At 41.2% G+C, this 26,566-nt stretch overlaps 1 protein-coding gene across 3 annotated transcripts in view; it reads right to left on the bottom strand.

Annotated features, from left to right (window-relative positions):
- dclk1a (doublecortin-like kinase 1a) overlaps nt 1–26,566 on the bottom strand; it is a 293,292-nt gene that overhangs the window by 253,894 nt on the left and 12,832 nt on the right. The gene's annotated exons all lie outside the window — the stretch shown is intronic.

The following is a 26,566-nucleotide window of genomic DNA, read 5'->3' on the forward strand; positions in this document are numbered from 1 at the left end:
TGGTCTTCTAGATGTTATGTTATTCATTCTAATTTATTTCCTTTGATATCTAATGCTTTCTGAAATTCTATTGCATTATCTATTGCAAACTCTATTGCATATGTTGTGATTTGATAAAATGTCAATTGTCAGTCTAGCACCATAATGAAGCCAACAGTGACTGCACCTTCCCCTTCCCCATCACTGAAAAATCCGTGTACTTCCTGTCATTCACTAAATTAAACTCATAATATACAGTACATTCACTACATAAATAGCACAAGTTATCTATTCATGACATAATTGCAAAGATTATAATTTATGTTAATCCGTAGCATTTTTGTTATACTTCTTGATCTACAGATGACAGGTCTTTCATTGCCAAGAATTACATCACTGAGTTATAGAGCCCTGCAGCTCCATACTGCACATCCTGTTGCTAAGCAACTAAGCTTTGCCAATTATTTTACCATGGAGACAGAAATCAGACTAATTTGTAATCTGAGAAAATGCTGCAACTATAAAGACAATGTGGAAGAAAGGAGGTAATTATCCAAATAGCACATACTATTTTTTAAAAATATGTATTTTTTTGATTTGCAGATTATAGCCAGAAAAAAACTGATTATTTTAATGATTACAAGTGAAGAATTTTATCCTATTTCCAATTAATGTCGTTTCAGGCTGTTCAGGATAATCAAGAAAAATGAATAAATAATTTAAACATATTTACTGCAACACCTATTCAGAAAGTGGCTATTACACATTGCCTTGTGAAGTGTGAAGAAAGTAGCTCACATCAACCATATGTTATGAAGCAAGCACCCCAAATGACACCATAGAAGAAATGTGAGTAGATGTAGGTCACTCAGGCATTTGAGTCTACTCAACCAGTCAATAAGATCATGGTTGATTTTTCATCTTGATGACACTTTCCTGCATAAACTATGTGCCCCAGATTCCTGTTAATCTATTTACCTCTATCTTGAAAATTCTCAGCAACTGATCCTCCATCGCCCTTTTGAGTAGAAAATTCCAAAGGATCTCTGCAATCGGTGTGAAGAAATTCCATCTCTCAAAGGCTGGCCTCTCAGTTAAGGTATGTGTGAAGCCCAGGTTCCAGGGGAAACATTGATCTATCTTTTCAAGCCCCATCAGAATTTTGCCTGTCAATGATATCAACATTCATTCTTCTAAATTCAGCCTATGGATAAAGCCTATCTATCCTCTTATATGATAAGCCAGCCATCTCAGGAATCAATCTGGAGTTCCTTTGTGTTACAGGTATATCCTTCCTTTGGTTGAGAGAAAGAGTCTGTACATAATATGCCACACATAGTTTCACCGGAGTCCTAAATAAATGGGGCACATTGTCCCTACATACAGTTTTTGCCTTTCTGCTTGCTTACTTTACCTACTGATTAATTTTCAGTCATTTACAGTGTATAGAAGATCACCCTGAAAACCAAAACCATTCAATTTCTCACCATTTAAAAACAATACTCCACCTTTTTCTTTTCATCCTACTAGATTGCACAACATCAAATTTTAAGAGCTGACTTCGAGTTTAGTGGCATATGCACAAATAAAATTTTGTGCAATTAAAAACTCACTCACAGCAGCATCATAGACACATATCATCATCAGCAGCATTCTAAAGAGAAACAAAATATATACAATTTTTACAAAAATAATGCAATTAGAACAGGAAAAAACTTCTCCACATTAGTACAAAGTAATCAGTGGTCATAGTGCCGCTAAACTGTAGTGATGATGAGAGTTTTGCTGCCTGGTTTAAGAAGCCAATGGTTGAAGATTAATAACTACTCTTGATCCTGGTGGTGTGGGATGGCAGGCTTCTATACTTCCTGCCGAATAGTAGCTGTGAGAAGATGGCATTCTAGATGTTGATGATCTTGGATGATGAAGGTTGTGTTCCAAGAAATACTGTCAATAGTGGAGAGGGCTGTAACTGTAATATACTAGGCATAGTCCACTACCATCTGGAGCTCCTTTTGCTCCTGCGTATCTGAATTGTCATGCCAGACCATGATGCAACTAGTCAGGATACTTTCAAGATTACATCTGTAGAAGTTTGGAAGAGTATTCAGTGCTCTTCCTAAGAAAGTAAAGATGCTTTCCTTACAATGGCATCTATGTGCTGGGTGCAGGACAGGCCATCCTGGTCTGCCCCAAGAACTTAAAGCTGCTGACTCTCTCCCCGTCATCGATTCCCCAACTTACACTGGGGCATGTTCGCATTCCTCGTTTTTTCTGATGTGAGCAATCAGCTGCTTAGTTTTGCTGACAAGGAGCAAGAAAACGTTGCTTTAGTATCACCAAGCCAGGTAGAGTGGCGGGTACAGATACGTCTCTACCAAAGGAGGTGTAAGGAACTCCTTCCCTCCTATAGCCTGCTGGTCACCCTTGTACAAGGTGTAGCCCCCACATCTTCTTTGTTGTGTTCTGTGCTGTTTTGCGGAGCATTGTGGGCATGCTGTGTTAACCCTCACCCTCACAAAATGTGGCGACACTGGCAGGCTGTCTCCAGCACATCCCTAAGAATTGTTGGTCGCTAATGTAAACCATGCACTGCTTTTCACTGTATGTATCAGTGTACATGTGGTAAATAATTCTAAATCTGACTGTGAAATATTTAGCACCTAATTACAGAAATGGGTGACAGGATGGAGATACGTCTCTACCAAAGGAAGTGTAGGGTGCTCCTTCCCTCCGCTAGCCTGCAGCTCACCCTTGGGCAAGGTATAGCATCTACTTAGCCCCCCGATCAAGTTCATGTGAAACTATGGGAGCAGATGGTGGATGGTCGTATGAGCAGCTGGTGCACATCACATGTCCTGGTTATGCGACCACTGACGCCAGGCAGAAAATCTCTTAAGATAATAGCTGGTGCCACCCATCTTGCAATGCCGAACCCCTACTGTAGAAAAATTTGCCAAGAACAATCACGGTCATAGAAAGACCATGATCGTCTACGTCATATGACATGGCACCTAACAAATGAATGAAACCAAGTATTCTACCTCACTCCAGTGAGCTAACTTATCACCACCTGTGATTCATCCAACGACAGTAGTGTCACTCGGCAAATTTGTAGATGGCATTGGAGCCATGCTTAGCCACACTGTATGTATAGAGAGGAGAGCAGGGTCCCAGGCTTTGAAGTGTATCTGTGTTGATGATCATTGAGAAGGGGATGTTGTTACCAAACCTCACTGGTGATTTACTGATAAGGTTGAGTATCCTGTTGCAGAGGGAGATACAGAGGCCCTGGTCCTGAAGCTTGATAATGAATTTAGATAAGATGATATATTGGTAAGTGGATTTTTTTTTATATTTACTAAGGTACAGCAAAAAAATTTGCCTTCATACTGTCCATACAGATAAATTCATCACAAGAGTGTATTGAGGTAAAACAAGAACAGGGTGCAGACTAAAGTACAGAGACAGTGAAGTGCAAGGTCATAAGGAAGTACACTGTGTGGTCACAGCCCAGTTTTATTGTACAAGGCGAACATTCAATCACCTTATATCAATGGAATAGAACCTGTCCTTGAGCCTGGTGGCACATGTTGTGAGACTTTCGTATCTTCTGCCGAATGGGAGCAGGGAGCAAAGAGATGATCATACTGAACACTGTGTAGTCACTAAATAGCAGCCTGGCATATGAATTCCTGTTGTCCAGATGGTCTAGGGCAGAGTGAAGAGCTAAAGAAATTACATCTGCTTGTTGACCTTTTGAGACGGTAGACAAATTGGCGCGGATCCATGTCAACTGAGACAAGAGCTGATTCACACCATAACCAACCTCTCAAAGCACTTGATTACATTCAGTCAGCCACTTTCTTGGCCAGTCATTTATCTACCTCATTTCCCTCTGAAGCCTCCCTGCCTTTCCTCACAGCTGACATTACCATTTAGAGTTGTATCAACAGCAAATATCTTTCTCAATCAGCATCTCTTGTTTAATTACAGATTAGTTAAAAGTGTAGTCAGGTTTATTACTTGAAAGTGGATTTAAATAAAAGAGGGTGGGGGGGGGGGTTTGAAACAGGATGAAATACCATAAGGAAGAAACATTGCATACAGGGGATAGAGAGAAAAGAGTGGCATAGTACCTTGGAAAGAGAAATCTTATATGAGAATAAAGCAAAGTAGAATTAGCAAGTTGGAAGTGTATGTGACAAATAAGATGAACACTGAATGAAACAGAAGATAAAAGGACAGATGGAGACCTAGTTTAAATACAGACAGGAATAGGGAAATAACATTTCTGATGAGAATGGATTCAGTGGAGATAGTTAAGAGAAGAATATACACTGATAACAAGGATACAGCTACAAAGCAAGAAAGGGGGTGATATTAGTGGTCAAAGGCAGAACCTTAATGGTTATAATTAAGGAACAGAAGAGGGGTTGTTACATTGCTGGGTTTAGACCACCAATCACCCAAACAAAGGGAGGAGAAAACATGCAAGCAAATTTGAAAAAAATAAAATTAAAAATAAAACTAATTTGTTTATGGCTGAACAGGTAAGGAGGATAAGCTGGCTGCTGGTGTCGTGGCATCCGCACTGGACTTTGAGGCGAATGGTCCTGGGTTCGAATCCGACCGGCTCCTTGCATCTGTGCTGGGTTGAGCACTGAGCTAGCAACGTGGCCTTGTAAAAAAACAGACTCTTAAAGAAGTGGCGAGGTTGATGTCCAATGTGCCACAAGACATGGAAAGGAATAACAACCAGGATAAGGATGGGAAGAATCCTTGAGAAATGTACTTTGAATGGTTCTTATCACAATTATCCCAGATGCGGTTCTGGGATGTCAAATGGATTTCAGTGCTAAAGTCTCAGGAAAATTGTGATCGTAATATCATGAGACTGAGACCAATTATGGAAAGATACAGTCAACAGTGAAAACACTCAAATGAACAAAAAGTAATGTTAGAAAAGTAAGAGACAACCTGCATAATATATATCCATCAATTTTCACAATTCACGTTTCTAATCATTAAAGGGAAACTGGACATCAATGCAAAACTTTTTCAGATATCCTGAAGTTGAAGATAAATGCAAGATTTTCTTATTACAATCAGGATGGATCAGGTTTATCAGTATTCATGAATATCACAGCTGTTCTCATTAAATATCCTAATGTGGAGAATTGTTACAATAGAATGCCCATCACATTGGACAATTTACAGGTTCTTATACCATTTACTTGAGGGAAAAAAAGAGTGCAACATTACCAAAAACTAAATAGATTTTTTCTTTAATATTTACTTATTCTCTGCATAGATACATTGATAACTAGTGGTGTCAAAATCCAGCTACTAGCAAACTAACTGTTCAAACAAGTACAGTATTCATATAACGGTAGTATCTCACATTAAGTATCTAAATATACCATTAATAAAGGTTACCTCAACTACATTAAACAAAATTGTTTTCCTAACCAGAAAGACCATAACTTTAGACTGTTCTCTAAATGGTATTATTTAAATATGTTTAACTTCAGAATTTTAATAGGCTTTCAATGTGAAATTTACATTATTACTGCTAACATATTGTTTTACAATGTTTCCATGCTTAACATCTATGTATTATGCATCAGCCATGTTCTCTTTTTTAATAGCTCTACACTCATTTTATTCATAACTGTGGATGTTAAGCTTACACTGGCAATGATAACTTCAATTTAAAAACATATATTTTGTAGAGAGCAAATGGAAAACTTGGAGACATTACTTTTTAATTTGGTACACATTTGAAATTATCCCACACAACACAAAGAATTCTTAGCTAAAATATTGAAAAATTAACTTATTACAGGCCACAGCAGCACAAAACTGTTCATCATTCAAGTCAAATGTATAAACTGCAGTGAAATTCATCATCACTTAATTCTGCTCACCAGACCTGGAATATCCCACAATTAAGTGCCAGCCATTTTACCTGCCGTGGGAGATTTCTGTGATTATTTTGGCAGCGGTGTACATTCCATTTCAGGCCAGCGTCAAACAATCTCTAGATGATCTGAGCAATGGAATCAACATGCACAAAACAGCAAAACCTGACACCCTTACCATCATTTTGGGGGACTTTAACCAGGCCTGCCTGAAAAAAATCACTAAATAAATATCATCAAAAAATCACTTGCAATACAACACACTGGACCACTGTTACACTACTATTAAGAATGCCTATCGTGCTAGCCTTCACTTTGGAAAGTCTGATAACCTGGCTGTGTTTCTACTCCCTGAGTATAGGCAGAGACTGAAGACTGCAGCATCAGCAGTGAGGACCAAGAAGGTATGGACCAGGGAAGCACAGGAATGCTTTGAATCAGTGGACTAGATTGTATTCAGGGATTCATCTTCAAATCTGGACAAGTATGCTGCAGATGTTACTGACTTCATTAAAAACTGTGTGGTTGAGTGTGTGCCTATGAAAACTTGCTGTACCTCCCCAAATCAAAAGACATGGATGAACCAGGAGGTACGTCATCTGCTGAGGACCAGATCTGTGGCATTCAAGTCTGGTGACCTAGTTCAGTACAAGAAAACCAGGTATAACTTGCAGATGTTTATTTCAAGAGTGAAGAGACAACTCTGCCAGGCTTTTCAGGACATTTCTTCCTCCAAAGCAAACCCCAATAGCATGAATGGCAGTGATGCTTCGCTACCAGATGAGCTCAATGCCTTCAATGCCAGCTTTGAAAGGGAGAATATAACTATAGCTGTGAAAATCCCTGCAGCACCCAGTGACCCTATGATCTCTGTCTCAGAGGCTGATGTTAGGCCGTGTTTAAAGAGAGTGAACCCTCACAAGGCAACAGACCCTGATAGAGTATCTGATAAGGCTCTGAAAACTTGTGCCAACCAACTGACGGGAGTATTCAAGGACATTCTCCATCTCTCACTTTTACAATTGGAAGTTCCCACCTGCTTCAAAAAGGCAACAATTACACCAGTGTTCAAGAAGAGTAGTGTGAGATGTCTTGTGACTATTACTCAGTAGCACTCACATCTACAGTGATGAAATGCTTTGAGAGGTTGGTCATCACTAGAATGAACTCCTGCCTCAGCAAGGACCTGGACCCAATGTAATTTGCCTGTCGCCACAATAGGTCTATGGTGGATGCAATCTCAATGGCTCTTCTCACAGCCTTAGATCACCTGGCCAAAACGAACACCTATGTCAGGATGCTGTTCATTGACTATAGCTCTGAATTGAACACCATCATTCCCTCTGTACCTTCCTCTGCAATTGGATCCTCGACTTCCTAACTGGAAGACCACAATTTGTGGGGATTGGTGATAATATCTCCTCCTCACTGACGATCAACACGGGCGCACTTCAGGGGTGTGTGCTTAGACCACTGCTTTACTCCTTCTACACACAGTATGTGTGGCTGGTAATAGCACAAACACCATCTATAAATTTGCTGATGATATAACCGTTGTTGGTAGAATCTCAGATGGAGATGAGAGGACGTACAGGAGTGAGATACACCAGCTAGTTGAGTGGTGTCACAACAACAACCTTGCACTCAATGTCAGTAAGACAAAAAGAGCTAATTGTGGACTTCAGGAAGGGCAAGACGAGGGAACACAAATCATTCTCATTGAGGGATCAGAATTAGAGAGAATGCGCAATTTCAAGTTCCTAGGTATCAATATCTCTGAGGATTTAACCTGGTCCCAACATATCGATGCAACTATAAAGAAGGCAAGGCAGCAACTAAAATTCATTAGGAGTTTGAAGAAATTTGGTTCATCAACTAAAACACTCGAAAACTTCTATAGATGTACTATGGAGAGTATTCTAACAGACTGAATCACTGTCCGGTATGGGGGGTTGGTGCTACTGCACAGGACTGAGAGAAACTACAGAAAGTTGTAAAATTAGTCAGCCCCATCTTGGGTATTAGCCTCTGTCGTGCCTAAGACATCTTCAAGGAGCAGTGCCTCAGAAAGGCAACATCCATTATTAAAGAGCCCATCACCTAGGACATGCCCCCTTCTCACTGTTGTCATCAGGAGGGAGGTACAGAAGCCTAAAGGCACACACTCAGCAATTCAGGAACAGCTTTGTCCCCTCTGCCATCCGATTTCTAAATGGATATTGAACTCATGACACAGCCTCACTTTTTAAATGTGTATTATTTCTGTTTTTGTGCTATTTTTAATCTATTCAATATACATTTATATACTTACTGTAATTTATGTATTTATATATTATCACGTATTGCATTGTATTGCTGCTGCTAATTTAACAAATTTCGAACATCTGCCGGTGATAATTAACCTGATTCTGATTCAGACAGTTGCTTTTATTTTTCTTTGGTGTTTTCAGCTTATATTGCTACGAGCAAGCCTGTGGGCAGGCAAAAACTTTCAGAATGTAAAGCTGTTTCAATTTTGGAATTCTACATATGAATAATATGATCAATGTCGTGGTCAATGTATCATGCTTACAAGGAGAAAGCTGACCTTGAAGGTGAGATTCTCAAAACTCAGCAACATGGTTTACCTCAAGTCATGTCTAGTTTTGATGCCATTAGTAATGGTAATTGTATACTTCACTTCATCGAGAAGGCTTTGAGAACATTCTTCAATTGCTTTCACCTTTTCATATGTCAAGCTCGTTACGAGAGGACAAATGGGAAACTGTTTAGCCTACGCTGTTTCCATTCCAGAGCCAAGGCCATTGAAACCACAGTTGCCAAGCTGCAGTATACAGATTACCTTTGCCAATGACCAGTGCTGATTGTGGACTACAGAAGGAATGGAGCTAGGCTAACCCCTATTGACATCAATGGATCAGGGTTTCAGAGGGTGAACAGCTTTAAGTTCCTTGGCATAAACATCACCAAGGATCTCACGTGGTCTGTACATAACAGCTGTGTGGTGAAAAAGGCACAACAGCACCTCTTTCACCTCAGGTGGTTGAAGAAGTTTGGTATGGGCCCCAAATCCTAAGAACTTTCTACAGGGGCACAATTGAGAGCATCCTGATTGACTACCTGGTACGGGAACAGTACTTCCCTCAATTGCAGGACCTTCCAGAGAATGATGTGGACAGCCCAATGCATCTCATAGTCATATAGTCATAATCATACTTTATTGATCCCGAGGGAAATTGGGTTTTCGTTACAGTCACACCATAAATAATTAAATAGTAATAAAACCATAAATAATTAAATAGTAATATGTAAATTATGCCAGTAAATAACTCCAGGACCAGCCTATTGGCTCAGGGTGTCTGACCCTCCAAGGGAGGAGTTGTAAAGTTTGATGGCCACAGGCAGGAATAACTTCCTATGACACTCAGTGTTGCATCTCAGTGGAATGAGTCTCTGGCTGAATGTACTCCTGTGCCCAACCAGTCCATTATGTAGTGGATGGGAGACATTGTCCAAGATGGCATGCAACTTGGACAGCATCCTCTTTTCAGACACCACCGTCAGAGAGTCCAGTTCCATCCCCACAACATCACTGGCCTTACGAATGAGTTTGTTGATTCCGTTGGTGTCTGCTACCCTCAGCCTGCTGCCCCAGCACACAACAGCAAACATGATAGCACTGGCCACCACAGACTCGTAGAACATCCTCAGCATCGTCCAACAGATGTTAAAGGACCTCAGTCTCCTCAAGAAATAGAGACGGCTCTGACCCTTCTTGTAGACAGCCTCAGTGTTCTTAGACCAGTCCAGTTTATTGTCAATTCGTATCCCCGGGTATTTGTAGTCCTCCACCGTGTCCACACTGACCCCTGGATGGAAACAGGGGTCACCGGTGCCTTAGCCCTCCTCAGATCTACCACCAGCTCTTTAGTCTTTTTCACATTAAGCTGCAGATAATTCTGCTCACACCATGTGACAAAGTTTCCTACCGTAGCCCTGTATTCAGCCTCATCTCCCTTGCTGATGCATCCAACTATGGCAGAGTCATCAGAAAACTTCCCACTATTCAGGACATTTATAAAGACAGGTGTGTATAAAAGGGCCCAAAGGATCATTGGGGACCTGAGTCACCCCAACCACAAACTGTTCCAGCTGCTACCATCCAGGAAACAGTACCGCAACATAGTCACCAGGATCAACAGGCTCCGGGACAGCTTCTTCCACCAAGCCATGAAACTGATTAATTCATGCTGACACAGCTGTATTTCTATGTTATACAGTTGTATATTTGTTTATAAATTACTATAAATTGCACATTGCACATTTAGATAGAGACATAACGTAAAGATTTTTACTCCTCATGTACATGAAGGATGCAAGTAATAAGCGGTTGAGGAGAAGTAGCTATCCCTAAACTTGGTGGTGTGTAACTTGCAGCTTCTGTACCTGCCCAACGGCAAGTGTGAGAAGATGCCATGGCCCAGACTGTGGGGATCTCTGATATAGATATCGTCTTCCTGAGACAGTGCCTTATGCAGATACTTCTAACAACAGGGAAAGATGCGTTGAGCTGAGTCCACTACTGGGGTTCTCACATCCCTGCACATTTGAATTGTCGTACCAGACTACGATGCAACCAGTCAGGATAATTTCAACAGTACATCTGTAGTGGTTTCTTAGCATTTTCTCTGATATTCTACACCTACTTCTCCTTCTGGGAAAGTAAAGACACTGGAAAGTCTTCCTTGTGATTGTATCTATGTGCTGGGCCCAGGACAAGTTTATCTAATATGTTAGCACCCAGGAAATTAAAGCTGCTGACTGGCTCCACCACCAATCTCCCAGTGAAAGGAGTGTGAACGTGTAGGCATATGCTTATGCTCCTTTCCCTTCCTGAAGTCAACAACCAGTTCATTAGTTTTAATGATGCTCAGAGAGAGGTGGTTGCTGCAACACCACTTGACCAGTGTCCTATTTCACTCCTGTACGTTATACCTGTGATTGTCCAATGTTACTGGTGTCATTAGCAAATTTGAAGATGGCAATGGAACCGTACTTAGCCACACAATCATGTGAGCATGCAGCCTTGAGGTGATGTGTGCTGATGGTCAATGAAGAGGACATGCTGTAACTGATCCTAACTAACTGAAGCATATGATGAGGAAGTTGAGTTGCAGAGAGGGCTACAGAGGCCCAGGTCTTGAAGCTTGATCTACTGCACAGCTGTGATCCCTGTCCTCAAATCATCTTCTGAGTCCTGAACAACTACAGCAAGAATAGGGTTAGGGTTAGGGTTAGGGTTAGGGTTAGGGTTAGGGTTAGCTGGAGAGAAACCACCAATGCTGTCTCATTTAAATCCACTGGCAGGCACAGTAAACCAACATCGTAATGCCTCATAGGCTAACATCCCCAACTACAGCCGTAAATAAATTCAGTGAGTTCTACTTGGTGGGCCACATTATTTGCACATCTAGGAAATTCTTAAACAGACACATTATTATGAACGCCTTTACAGCAAATGGTTACAAACTGGATATAAGAAATGATTCACAGATGTTCTCAAATCTGAAAATATGTAACATCCCCACTGAAATGGGAATCCTGATCTATGATCACTAAACTTGGAAGACCAGAAAGGGGTCTATGAGGCTAAGAGAGGGACAGAGACAATATTTGAAAATTCTGCACATCTAAACCTATGTTGATATGTTAACACAACACTTATAACCAATTGTGTGGGACTGTCTTTACACGCTTATGAAAATCTGAATTTTCCCTAATCTACCTGATAAAGTACACCCACACATGCCTTCACACTTATCAAACACAATTTCCCTTCCATTAAACTATTGTCCTGCTTCATCAACTATCCACTTCAAGATACAAGATGGTTTAATGTTATTTCCAGTACACAAGTGTATAGGAGAAGAAAATTATTGTTACTCCGAATCCGACACAGCACAAAAAAAATACAGTAAGATAAAGAGCATGATAATTTAAGAAAACAATAAATATAAATACACAAGATTATATATAGAAAGGAAAAGTACGTCGCATCCAGAGTTTCTCCGGTTAGCAATTTCCCTCCACACCTGACGTAGTGGGGAACTGCGTACAAGGCAAGTTACAGCAGTGGTTTGCCATTGCCTTCTGCCGGGTGAGCTTCCAAAGAGATCACCAGCTCGTAACCCAGCACAGATGGAAAGCGTGCAGGGGAGCCAGCTGGATTCAAACTCAAGACATTTCGTCCCAAAGTCCGATGCTGATGCCATTACACCACAGTGCCTATAAAACATATTCACTCCCTTTGGAAATTTTCATGCTTTATTGTTTTACAACATTGAATCACAGTTGATTTAATTTGGGTTTTTGACACTGATCAACAGAAAAAGATTCTTTCATGCCAAAGTGAAAACAGATCTCTACAAACTGATTACAAATTAAAAAAAACACAAAATAATTGACTGCCTAAGTATTCACCCCTTTCACGTCAGTATTTAGCAGGTGAACCTTTGGCAGAAATTACAGCTGTATGTCTATCCACGGCCTCCTCTACTGTAAAGATGAAGCCACACTCTGGTTGGAGGAACAACACCTTATATTCCGTCTGGGTAGCCTCCAACCTGATGGCATGAACATTAACTTCTCAAACTTATGCTAATGCCCCTTCTCCCCCTCATAACCCACCCGTTATTTATTTATATACACACATTCTTTCTCTCTCTCTCCTTTTTCTCCCTCTGTCCCTCTGACTATACCCCTTGCCCATCCTCTGAGCTTTTTCCTCCCTCTCCCTTTTCTTTCTCCCTAGGCCTCCTGTCCCATGATCCTCTCATATCCCTTTTGCCAATCAACTGTCCAGCTCTTGGCTCCATCCCTCCCCCTCCTGTCTTCTCCTATCATTTCGGATCTCCCCCTCCCCCTCCCACTTTCAAATCTCCTACTAGCTCTTCTTTCAGTTAGTCCTGACGAAGGGTCTTGGCCCGAAAAGTCAACTGTACCTCTTTCTAGAGATGCTGCCTGGCCTGCTGCATTCACCAACAACATTTATGTGTGCAGCTGAAAATTTGTGTGGATAGGTCTCTAACAGCTTTGCACCATCTGCCATTTCTGTGCTCACCCTTTATATTATGGTTGCAATTTTCCCTCAGTTTTTAGACCCAATTATTTCCCAACTCTCATCAGACATCTGTTTTCCAAAATGTCTGTAGCATGTCCTACTGGAAAGGTGAACATAAAGAGTCATATGTTTACAAGGTTGGTTATATTGAGGTGGGGGATGATGGGGGGGGCGGTGAGGTCAGGCAATATAAATGAGGGAAGAACTTAAGATACAAAACAAAAAAAATGACAGATCATCTTCCCCATGTGCTGTAGAGTTTTAACACTTGTTGTTTTCCTCTTTAGGCCTTGATCAATGTTGATTCTACATTTTGTTTCTTTGAGCCAAGCCAAGATTCCTTCTCTTAAGTAGCTTCATTCTTTTTGTGAGAGTTCCTCGACTTCTTTCCTATTTTGCATCTCTTCTCTAAAGCCAAGATCAATTTAGAATCCAGTTTTAATCTCCAAAAAGCTACTACTCAACAATGGTTGCTCAATCAAAGTTGTTTCTCCCTCTTTCTGCCATTAACTCATCTTCCTTATTACATGAATTCATATACGTCACCACTAAATTCAGTTATTTACTGTTTTCCCTGATGTGCTTTAGTCACTGATATACTGCCCTTTCTCGGGATTCGCTCAATTTGATCCAAGTTGCTACTCTGGATTTAAGACCTCGCATAGATTTACCTTTAAACACTAAACTCCTGCCTTTCTTGGACTAAATGAAATCTTTTTACACATTATCTCCAGTAGAAAACACGTTTGTAGTATGTTCTTTGGACCAGTTAGGAAACGCATTCTCAGGCCCTTCTACCGGTCCAATTAAGTCCCCTTACCAGCAAAGCATGCAGTAATACTCTCTGTCCATTGGCAAAATCTAAACCTCTGTCTAACATAACATATTTCAAGACAAAGCAAACCACTTGTTTGATATTCCATTCACTATACCAAACATTCATTCCCTCCTCCACCACTGGCCACAGTCCCCATCATCTACAAATGCTCTTCAGTTACTCACACAGGCTCTTCTCACTACACCCCTCAAATTGATGTGGACTGTGGACTAAGTACTTCCCTAGAAAGACTTCAAAGGTTCAAGGCAGCAGGTCACAATCATCCTCCCAAGGGCATGTAGGGATGATCAATAAATTCTGTGCCCAGATCACAAAAGATAAATGAATAAAAATCCAGCTGCCTCCTTGCATGAGTACTCCTCACATCAATGAAGCACAGTGCCTGTCCTTTGAACTCCAATTCAACCACTTTGAATGAAAACTCTTGCAGATAGTTACAATGTAGGCGTGTTCGTTGGGATTATCCTACACAAAGTGTCATATGCTACCAGCAAGGAACAAGTTCTGCTCTAATAGCTTGGTCTGACCTTACTCTGGGTTTTACAATATCTACAGTTTTATGTAAATACTTCTCAATTGTTAAGTTTAATATGAAACTAATTGATTAAAGATATTTAGTTTTTTTTATTTGCAAATGGAATGTTATAGATTCAGGGTTTACACCACTGCTATCAAGTTATCACTTTTGATTGAATACAAGGCAATATAATAATTTGAACCAAACACTAAAAGACTATCATAACTTTAAATATTGCCCAATTTATGAAAAAGAATACAAGTGATAGAGTTTAAAAGAATCACCTTCCGTTTCCTCACCATATTCTCAACTGCCCACTTCACTAATAAATCACTCCGCTAATGCCACGATCAGCGATAGAAGGACAAATGCTGTTCAGGGCATCAAGAAATGAGCTCTTTCCTTTTTAAAATAGTTTCTTAACTTATTTTATACACAAGAGGAGATCTGGCCTCATTAGTTTCATCTGACAGGCAGATCCTCTGACAGTGCAGCACTCTTTTAGATAAGTGTTGAATCATTAGCCTAAATCTTGTACTGACTAAGAGGAGTCAGAAATTAACCTATAATTTTTGGGCACAAAAATACAAGTGACTGCTGAAAGACAAAAGGGGTAGTGATCTTCTACATAGACGATGAGCTAAAATGTGAGTGCACCATTGCGCAGCTCATAGAACTACTGCCTGACAACTCCAGCAGTGCAGCTTCAATGCCGGCTCCTGGAGTAGTCTGAATGCGAAGTGCGAACGTTCTTCATTGGAAAGTGTAGTTTTCCTCCACGTGCTCCAATTTCATCCTACATCCCAAAGCAGAAATTGGCTGCTGTAAATTGCATCTGGTATATAGGGTGTTTGGTAGAATCTGGGGCAAGCCAATGGTGAAGAGGGGAGAGTAAAAAAGAGGAGGAACTGGTGTAAATGGTGGTCAGCATGGACTCTGTGGACTGTGCTGTATCACTCAATGTACACATAAATGGACACAAATGATGTCTGAGTTACAAAAACATCATGATTTAAATAGTCCTGAAAATAAAGAGCAGGGCCAATTGATAACCGTGAAGCGTGCTAGTGCTACATGCTGTGAGAAGTAATTTACTGAGGTAATCTGCTGCACAAGACTGATTCAGAGATGCAGTGAGAGGTTGAGCCTTCAGAGATACCAGCTGAACAACTGCAGGGCAGCAATCAACTTATGACTTAATTCACAGAAAAAAAAGCTTCTCTGTAAATTTCTGGTGATTTGCGCACTAATTGTTGCAGGCATTGCTCAGATGCTGTCGTTTACTTTAGGACATAGAATAGTACAGCACAGTACAGGCCCTTCGGCCCACAATGTTGTGCCGACCCTCAAACCCTGCCTCCCATATAAGCCCCCACCTTAGATTCCTCCATATACTTGTCTAGTAGTCTCTCAAACTTCACTAGTGTATCTGCCTCCACCACTGACTCAGGCAGTGCATTCCACGCACCAACCACTCTCTGAGTAAAAAACCTTCCTCTAATATCCCCCTTGAACTTCCCAGCCCTTAACTTAAAGCCATGTCCTCTTGTATTGAGCAGTGGTGCCCTGGGGAAGAGGCACTGGCTATCCACTCTATCTATTCCTTTTATTATCTTGTACACCTCTATCATGTCTCCTCTCATCCTCCTTCTCTCCAAAGAGTAAAGCCCTAGCTCCCTTAATCTCTGATCATAATGCATACTTTCTAAACCAGGCAGCATCCTGGTAAATCTCCTCTGTACCCTTTCCAAACCTTCCACATCCTTCCTATAGTGAGGTGACCAGAACTGGACACAATACTCCAAGTGTGGCCTAATCAGAGTTTTATAGAGCTGCATCATTACATCGCGACTCTTAAACTCTATCCCTCGACTTATGAAAGCTAACACCCCATAAGCTTTCTTAACTACCCTATCCACCTGTGAGGCAACTTTCAGGGATCTGTGGACACGTACCCCGAGATCCCTCTGCTCCTCCACACTACCATGTATCCTGCCATTTACTTTGTACTCTGCCTTGGAGTTTGTCCTTCCAAAGTGTACCACCTCACACTTCTCCGGGTTGAACTCCATCTGCCACTTCTCAGCCCACTTCTGCATCCTATCAATGTCTCTCTGCAATCTTTGACAATCCTCTACACTATCCACAATACCACCAACCTTTGTGTCGTCTGCAAACTTGCCAACCCACCCTTCTACCCCAACATCCAGGTCGTTAATAAAAATCACGAAAAGTAGAGGACCCACTTGTGGGACACCACTAGTCACAATCCTCCAATCTGAATGTACTCCCTCCACCATCACCCTCTGCCTTCTGCAGGCAAGCCAATTCTGAATCCACCTGGCCAAACTTCCCTGGATCCCATGCCTTCTAACTTTCTGAATAAGCCTACTGTGTGGAACCTTGTCAAATGCCTTACTAAAATCCATATAGATCACATCCACTGTACTACCCTCATCTATATGCCTGGTCACCTCCTCAAAGAACTCTATCAGGCTTGTTAGACACGATCTGCCCTTCACAAAGCCATGCTGACTGTCCCTGATCAGACCATGATTCTCTAAATGCCTATAGATACTATCTCTAAGAATCTTTTCCAACAGCTTTCCCACCACAGACGTAAGGCTCACTGGTCTATAATTATCCGGACTAACCCTACTACCTTTTTTGAACAAGGGAACAACATTCGCCTCCCTCCAATCCTCCGGTACCATTCCCATGGACAACGAGGACATAAAGATCCTAGCCAGAGGCTCAGCAATCTTTTCTCTCGCCTCCTGGAGCAGCCGGGGGAATATTCCGCCAGGCCCCGGGGACTTATCTGTCCTAATGTATTTTAACAACTCCAACACCTCCTCTCCCTTAATATCAGCATGCTACAGAACATCAACCTCACTCACATTGTCCTCACCATCATCAAGTTCCTTCTCATTGGTGAATATCATTGAGGACCTCGCGCACTTCCACAGCCTCCAGACACATCTTCCCACCTTTATCTCTAATCGGTCCTACCTTCACTCCTGTCATCCTTTTTTTCTTCACATAATTGAAGAATGCCTTGGGGTTTTCCTTTACCCTACTCGCCAAGGCCTTCTCATGCCCCCTTCTTGCTCTTCTCAGCCCCTTCTTCAGCTCCTTTCTTGCTTCCCTATATTCCTCAATAGACCCATCTGATCCTTGCTTCCTAAACCTCATGTATGCTGCCTTCTTCCTCCTGACTAGATTTTCCACCTCACTTGTCACCCATGGTTCCTTCACCCTACCATTCTTTATCTTCCTCACCGGGACAAATTTATCCCTTACATCCCGCAAGAGATCTCTAAACATCGACCACATGTCCATAGTACATTTCCCTGCAAAAACATCATCCCAATTCACACCCGCAAGTTCTAGCCTTATAGCCTCATAATTTGCCTTTCCCCAATTAAAAATTTTCCTGTCCTCTTTGATTCTATCCTTTTCCATGATAATTATAAAGGCCAGGGAGCGGTGGTCACTGTCCCCCAGATGCTCACCCACTGAGAGATCTGTGACCTGACCTGGTTCATTACCTAGTACTAGATCTAGTATGGCATTCCCCCTGGTCGGCCTGTCCATATACTGTGACAGGAATCCATCCTGGACACACTTAACAAATTCTGCCCCATCTAAACCCTTGAAACTAATCAGGTGCCAATCAATATTAGGGAAGTTAAAGTCACCCATGATAACAACCCTGTTATTTTTGCACCTTTCCAAAATCTGCCTCCCAATCTGCTCCTCTGTATCTCTGCTGCTACCAGGGGGCCTATAGAATACCCCCAGTAGAGTAACTGCTCCCTTCCTGTTCCTGACTTCCACCCATATTGACTCAAAAGAGGATCCTGCTACATTACCCACCCTTTCTGTAGCTGTAATAGTATCCCTGACCAGTAATGCCACCCCTCCTCCCCTTTTTCCTCCCTCTCTATCCCTTTTAAAGCACTGAAATCCAGGAATATTGAGAATCCATTCCTGCCCTGGTGCCAGCCAAGTCTCTGTAATGGCCACTACATCATAATTCCATGTATGTATCCAAGCTCTCAGTTCATCACCTTTGTTCCTGATGCTTCTTGCATTGAGGTACACACATTTCAGCCCTTCTACCTTACTGTCTTTACACTGTTTATTCTGCTTCTCTTTCCTCAAAGCCTTTCTGTATGTTAGATCTGGCTTTACTCCATGCACTTCTTTCAATGCTCTATCGCTCTGAGTCCCATCCCCCTCGCAAATTAGTTTAAACCCTCCCGAACCATGCTAGCAAACCTACCTGCAAGGATATTGCTCCCCCTCGAGTTCAGGTGCAACCCATCCAATCTGTACAGGTCCCACCTTCCCCAGAAGAGATCCCAATGATCTAAAAATCTAAAACCCTGCTCCCTGCACTAACTCCTCAGCCACGCATTCAACTGCCATCTCCTAAAATTCTTACCATCTCTGTCACGTAGCACTGGCAGCAATCCTGAGAACGTCACCCTTGAGGTCCTGTTCTTCAGCCTTCTGCCTAATTCCCGAAACTCACACTTCACGACCTCATCCTTCTTCCTGCCTATGTCGTTGGTCCCAACATGTATCACGACTTCTGGTTGCTTTCCCTCTCGTACCAGGATGTCGTGCACCCAGTCAGAGACATCCCGGACCCTGGCACCCGGGAGGCAACAAACTATGCGGGTGTCCTTCTCACGTCCACAAAATCTCCTGTCTGCTCCCCTGACTATAGAGTCTCCAGTGACGACAGCTCTCCTCTTCTCCGTCCCACCCTTCTGCACCACAGGGTCAGACTCAGTGCCGGAGGCCCTGCCACCGTGGCTCACACCTGGTCGGTCGTCCCCGCCAACAGTATCCAGGATGGTAAACTTATTATTCAGGGGAATGGCGATAGGGGTGCTCTGCACTACCTGTCTGCTCACCTTCGCTTTCCCCCCTCTGACTGTCACCCAACGACCTGCTTCTGACAGCCTAGGTGTAACTACCTCCCTGTAGCTCTCATCTATGACTGCCTCATTCTCCCTTATGAGTCGAAGGTCATCCAGCTGCTGCTCCAGATTCCTTACACGGTCTTCCAGATCGCCCAACCGTATGCACTTCTGACAGATGTGACTCTGCTGGAGAGGGGAGTTCCCCCAAGACTGCCACATCTCACATGAGAGGCACATCACCATCTCAGGAGACATTGTAAAAACTAACTGCGAGCTAGCTTGTCCTCCGCCTCTTGAGTCAAAGCCTCAAAGCTCCACTCCTTCACTGGCCCACTCACACTCTGGCCGCTTTACCAAAATCTGCTCTGGAATTTGAACACTTCTGTTGAAAATGTCAAAACTTACTGCATATGATGGATTAAAATATTTCAAGATCTTGGTGCAAACCAAATATCACCTGCTTCTTTTAAAACTTGAAGTGTTGTACTATTTCCAACTGAGAGGTGTCAGCACAGATGCAACACTTACGTCTCTGAGTCAAGCTTTGTACCAGAAACTTGAATACCATTGCTAAGATTCTGTTCCTGTGAAGTTCTGAGGAAATTATCTACAGCAAAAAGTGTTATCTCTTTGATGAAGCATTAAACTAAAACTTCAAATGACCCTCTAAGAATGGTTTGATGGTTTAACTGTCCATCTGGTGTGCCATTTTGAAAGGGGGGAATAAAGAGCTAAGTTCTTCTATGTAACATGGCCAATACCTCAACCAGCACATTGAACTAATCGGAACAGTACGATTTACTACTTCCCCTAGTACATTAATTGGCCATCATTTTTCCTACAGCACAACAATGAGGATGCTTCAAAGATCTTTCAGAAGTCATGAAGGGCACTGCATCATTTCAATGAAGTATTTCTTATTCAAATGTATGAGATAAAAATTCAACCAAATATTTCAATCAGGACATATTACAAAGAATAAAATATTATGGAACGCTTCCAACATTGATCAGCACCCATCCTGTGATCAAACGATTTCTTTAAAAAATTGAAAAATATCTATTAGCATTCAAGAACACAGAAAAAATAGCAGCCTATTTATCCCTCGTGTCCATTCCTCCCTTCAAATGTAAATAGGTTAGTGATTGCTACAAAGACATCATGACTACTGACTATTGATTGTAAGCTGAGCATTTGTTTCTCTATCACAGAACAGCTGAGTGTTGAACATTACAGTGTGGAAATTGCTTCAATTGTACTTTTCAGTGGAATTAGAACACAATGTGCCTGCAGCAAATGGCTCCTGTGGACTGAGGAAGCCTACAATCTTCAAAGTCTTGCACTTTCTCCACCTGCTGGAGAAACGTTTTAAATTTTTTTGTACAGAAGCCATCTCCATACTTAGCCTAGAAAGAATACAAATGTAAATTTTAAATTAGAAGTCTCAATCTTAAAGCCAAGTTCCAATTGTTCTTGTCCCTTATTGAGACCACATTTGTGGTTTCAGGTTTTAATGACAGCATCTTATTGAATTGCAGAAGTTAAAATCATTGATCCTTGCTCCAGTACAAGTGGAAGAACTGCTCCCTGAACTTGCCATTTTTGGAACTCCAAGTCACCAATAGTCCCCAAAAGGTATCGGGCCCAATTTCTTTACAAACGTCTGCGTTATATGCATTCATCGAATTGTTGCAAGATAACAAGGTTGACATTATCATTTACAATCATGGGTGAATACTCACTTAGGCAAATTCATACTGAATGGGTTACATGACCAAACTCATTTAAATTATGCTTATACACTGAAAAGAATTGAAAATGCAGCTTTCATTATTATTTAATCTCTCATTATTTCAAATATATGAGTATACATTTATTGCTTTACCAAAAAAAACAATATATCCTTGTAAACTGAAATTCCAATTAAGCTGTGCCCATGAAACAATAAATGCTGGGCTAGAGGACTCGTTTCCATGCTGAAAAGTGATGTCAGTGAATATTACCATTCTCTAATACTGTGTGTTCATTAAAAACACAACATGTTTCACTTTCTATTCCCTTCAAGGAGGTCCACAATAAAATCTAATAACATCTACAGTCATATTTGTGAAGCTAGCTAAAAATTATTTCTTGCTTTAACAAAAAAGTCAAATTTTGTTTCTCCATTTCTTGAGTCTCACATTTTTAATTCTAATGATGGTTTTTTTTGTGAAATTAGCTGAAGGCCTACCTCAGACAATACAGTGGCAATCTATCTTAACTCAATTGGTTTTACTGTTTTATAATTACATTGTTTTCTATTGCAAGGCAAGTTAAAATCATGAATCAATTCCCTTCAAAAAGAAAACTTGTAATATTAAGTTTATTCTCTATTATAGTGGTTAATTTAAGGTGGATTCATGCTCATGCATGATTTTGTTTAGAACTAAGAATAGAGAGATCAACCTGAATAACCATACAACTACATAATCCACAATGATGTTGCCAAGATTAGTTCCTTTGAAGAAGATAATTAATGGTCCAGAATTACTTCTCAGCCATTCACCAAAATACTTGGACTGTTACTTTGTTTCCTGATTTTAATAGATTACTGAACTTATTAACATGTTCAAACAGAAGTGACTTATCGCTCTGCTGCATCGTGGAGTGAGGCACCATTACTGATGACAATAGTTCAAATAGATATCCTGGAGCAGATATCACCCAAGCTGATCAGAAATTATTTAAAACAAAGTGTCTGGAAAACAGCTGAGAGGGCTTAAATGTCTCTTTTCCCATTGATTTCTCAAAGTGCAATATTTCAATTAATTATTGCTTCCAGGACTTATTTTTACTAACAGCAATTCACAGGAAGCCTCTTGATCTATATCTGATAAAAGTGTTATATTTCCTGTAATATTTATATCAAGTGTACATCAAAATAATTGTGTGCAATTTTACCAGCGAATTAATCCATCAAGTGGTGAAACTAGGTGCTAGGTATTGCATCATTTTTACCGGAATGGAATAAGAAAACAATGATATAATTTGACCAAGACCAGTGGATGAATCAAAAACACCATCTTGCTTCAAATTATAATTATATGGTACCTGATATAGTTGCAGCTTGGTTCCCTTTTGAAGTACATTTAACAAATAGTTAAGACCGAAGATGTAATCTCCTACCAGTTGAGGGACTCCCCAAGGGAAATCATACAGCTCCTGCAGACGTAGCCACAATTTTTACACTTGAAATATTGATGCTGGTCTACAGGTTAAAATTTCCTGATTTTTCAAGCTTGTTGCAATCAGGTATAGCACTGGAAATGCACAATTCAAGTAACACCAGTGCTGGGGTTGTTGAAAGTAGCTTATTTTTTTAAAATATTGTTGCTGGGCAATGAGGTCTAGTGATAGTGCAGTTTGCCTATCATTGGTGAATTATACACTCTTGTAAGGATTATCCATAGTAGCAAGATCAGAGATAAGGTACCAGACAAAGAATAGACAAACACAACAACAGCAGTCCAAGTGAATGTACTGTAGATGCCATGTTACAAAGTGCTGCAGAGACAAATGAAGGCTGCAACAGGAGGAGAAATACTAGATGACTTGGACCTGCTTGTCTTTGGACATGTGCCTCTCTTCCAAGATTCACAGAGTTACAGCTCTGCCACAGCCTTTTTACATTAAACAATATTCCAAATGCTTTCATCAGTGGAGGCAAATATTCAAATTCACTTACCAAACCCTATGGCAACGGACAAATGGAACTGGGGCAAATGAAGAGTGATCTCCTATTCACAAACACATTTGTAGGTAATGGTATTATGAGATTGGGTGGCGGGCTGGAGATACTGTATGTCTCTACCAAAGGAGGTGTTAGGTGCACCTTCCCTCCATTAGCCTGCAGGTCACCCTTGGGCACCCGTTTCGCCCCCTGATCAAGGCCACATGAAGCCATGGGAGCAGGTGGCGGATGGTCATTTGAGCAACTGGTGAATATCACAAGTCCTGGTTATGCAACCATTGATGCCAGGCAGACAATCTCTGAAGAGTACTGATAATGGCCGGGGTCATCCATCTTGTAAAGATACTATTTAGAAGAAGGCAATGGCAAACAACTCCTGTAGAACTCACCTAGAAAAATCCATGATCACCCATGTCATATGACACAGCACATGATGAAAATAATGATGATGACAATGATGACTACAATGATGAACATATTGTCCATGAAATGATGAAATAAACATAGCAGGTAAGAAGGGAAACTTGGTTAGTGACTCTTAAAGAACCCTTATGCCCAATCCACTCGCTGAGAAACCTGGAAAAGGTGCCTCCAACAAAGATTATAACCTAGTCTGTACTTAACTCAAGAAATCATGTTTTCTTAATTCAGATCCACCTTAGATTTGAAGTTGGAAGAATAATACTCAAAAATATCAAGGGAGGCTGAGAAGAAAGCTTATCTAAAGCTCACAGAGAAAGAATCAATGGTGATAATGGCAGAACATCCCGTTAAGGAAGCACTTAACAGTCTTCAGATCTAGGAAGTGGTTTGTCAGACAACAAAATAGATGAAAGAACAAAGCTCCAGATGGCACACTTGCTGAGGTCTTCAAAAATCAGTAAAGCAATCAGTAAATCAGTACGTAAAGAGACAGTTTACAAGGATGTTGCCGGGTCTTGAGAAACTTAGTTACAGAGAAAGGTTGAATAGGTTAGGACTTTATTCCCTGGAGCGTAGAAGAATAAGAGGTGGATAAAATTATGATGGGTATAGATAAAATGAATGCAAGCAGGCTTTTTCCACTGAGGCAAGGGGAGAAAAAAAACCAGAGGACATGGGTTAAGGGTGAGGGGGGAAAAGTTTAAAGGGAACATTGGGGGGGCTTCTTCACACAGAGAGTGGTGGGAGTATGGAATGAGCTGCCAGACGAGGTGGTAAATGCGGGTTCTTTTTTAACATTTAAGAATAAATTGGACAGATACATGGATGGGAAGTGTATGGAGGGATATGGTCTGTGTGCAGGTCAGTGGGACTAGGCAGAAAATGGTTCAGCACAGCCAAGAAGGGCCAAAAGGTGTTTCTGTGCTGTAGTTTTTCTATGGTTTCTATGGTTTTAATGGCCAATGAATTCCATTCACTGTATCTCAAAATCTGGAAATTTCTGCTCAGCTAAGGAAATTCCTTTTTTAAAAGAATAGGCATTGTGATACCACCCTCTTCTGTAGCACAGGAAGATCCTTGTGCTATTACAGCCTGTTCACTCTTCAGACCACCCAGAGGAACGGTAACTGATAACATAGACTTTTATGGACTAAAGGATCCATCACAATGTCTGAGTATGGCTTTTATTAGTTAAATCAAAGCCTTTGGCTGTCAGCTGCAGAGTCTTATAAAATCTTTTTTTGAAAATCAACTGCTCAGAAAAAATACCTCAATCTTAAAACTTCTTCATGAGTAGATGAGTATATCCATCACATGAAATGGCCCTGCCTCAGAGTACTTTACCATACAAACTGGAGTCAACTGGAATGCGTAAGCACATCAAATCTTCTCCTCCCACCTCCCCCGACCCAATCTTACTCTCCATCAAAATGACATCTGCTAAATGGGAGCAGCACCAAATGAACAGAATCCTCAAGTTCTCCCAAACTTGAACCAACGCCTAAAGTTACATTTCTTGAACTTCACTATACCAACAACTGTATTCCTGTTTCACATACTGACAAAGCCCTGTAAGACACCACAAAATTACTTTCGGCAAAGATACCGGATAAGGATTTTTTGTTTCTCAGGATTGGAAAATGGATGTGGACTTGGAAAAAAAGCTTGAGTTTCCCCCAGACATTGCGGCTACAACACTCCGGTCAGACATGGTCCTGTGGTCCACAACAGCCAAGCTGGCATATGTTGTGGAATTAACAGTACCGTGGGAAGATGGTGTTGAAGAAGCTTATGACAGGAAAAAGACCAAGTACTCTGAACTGGCAACTGAAGCTGCCCAGAATGGCTGTAAGACCAAGATTTTCCCTGTAGAAGTGGGATGCAGGGGATTCGTTGCTACATCTACAACCAGTCTATTGAAGAATATGGGGGTGAGGAATCACTCCCTCCAACAAGCAATCAAGTCCTTGTCAAATGCAGCAGAAGAAAGCAGCAATTGGATTTGGATTAAAAGGAAACACAACAACTGGGCTGCAAGATGAAGACAGGAGGGTATGGAACTGAGGGGGGTGTATCTGGGATGCCAGGTAGCACCGTTGAGCCCTCTGGAGACGTCGTGGGCTTATCAACGAAACGTCAAAGGAGGGTGCCCATCTGATGACCCCGATGACATACCTACCTTCCTTGTCACCACTCCAAGCCCACTGCCAACACTGAGTGCTGACTTACCGTAGAGATTGAAACATCAAGTCCTAGTAGCTCTACTGGCTGGCTAAACTAAAAACTAAATATGCTTGACCAGCCTGCTCCAGAATGATCAGCTCAGCTGGGAAAGACCACCACTGATAAAAAGTCATGAATATTGCACACTTTTTATATGTTGGCAGTCATTCCTCACAGAAAGCTAAGAGTAGATCCAGCGTAGAATCTGATGATAGCTTTACATTTGGTAGGCTAAATCACTGAGTATTAAATATCCATATCATCAGAATGCAAGAAAAGCTCCTGGTGTCCAAGGCTATGCAAATCTTCTCACTGTCAGTGAAACTTGAACAACCTGCTGAGCAGAAATTCCTACTCATATAGGATTTTTGATTTTAAAAAAAGCACCATTGCAATGGTACCAAAGTAAGACATTAAGGAGGCAGAGGAAATTGTTTAAAGACTCCCTCAAGCATTTAGCAATAGAATATAAAGACCAGAAAATATGAAGTTCTCACCCATGACATGCTACAAACCATCAATTAATAAGGTCATATCATAATGACAGAGATCTCACACTTGAGTAGAGAAAACAACAGAAAAAATGGAAAGTTCAATATTTCTGCAGCATGACCCTTTTATCAATTACTGTCTGTAGTGTTTGCCAGTAAGAATATGGCACAAGAATCAAACTTTCTGACCATCTACAACTTTTATCTCATCCATGGAGGAGACAGTCCTTGATCCTGAGGGATCACCATTTCTCAAAGGTAATTTGTCTTCTGAAAGTTTTGATTTTAATGAGATAGACAAACCGCTGCCACTGCAGATCAACAGCAGTAAGCTTATTCAATATTTCTATTTTTCAATAAAATAAATAATGTTCATGAAAAATT

Source organism: Mobula hypostoma, chromosome 7, assembly GCF_963921235.1.
Source record: "Mobula hypostoma chromosome 7, sMobHyp1.1, whole genome shotgun sequence".
Taxonomy (NCBI): Eukaryota; Metazoa; Chordata; class Chondrichthyes; order Myliobatiformes; family Myliobatidae; genus Mobula; species Mobula hypostoma.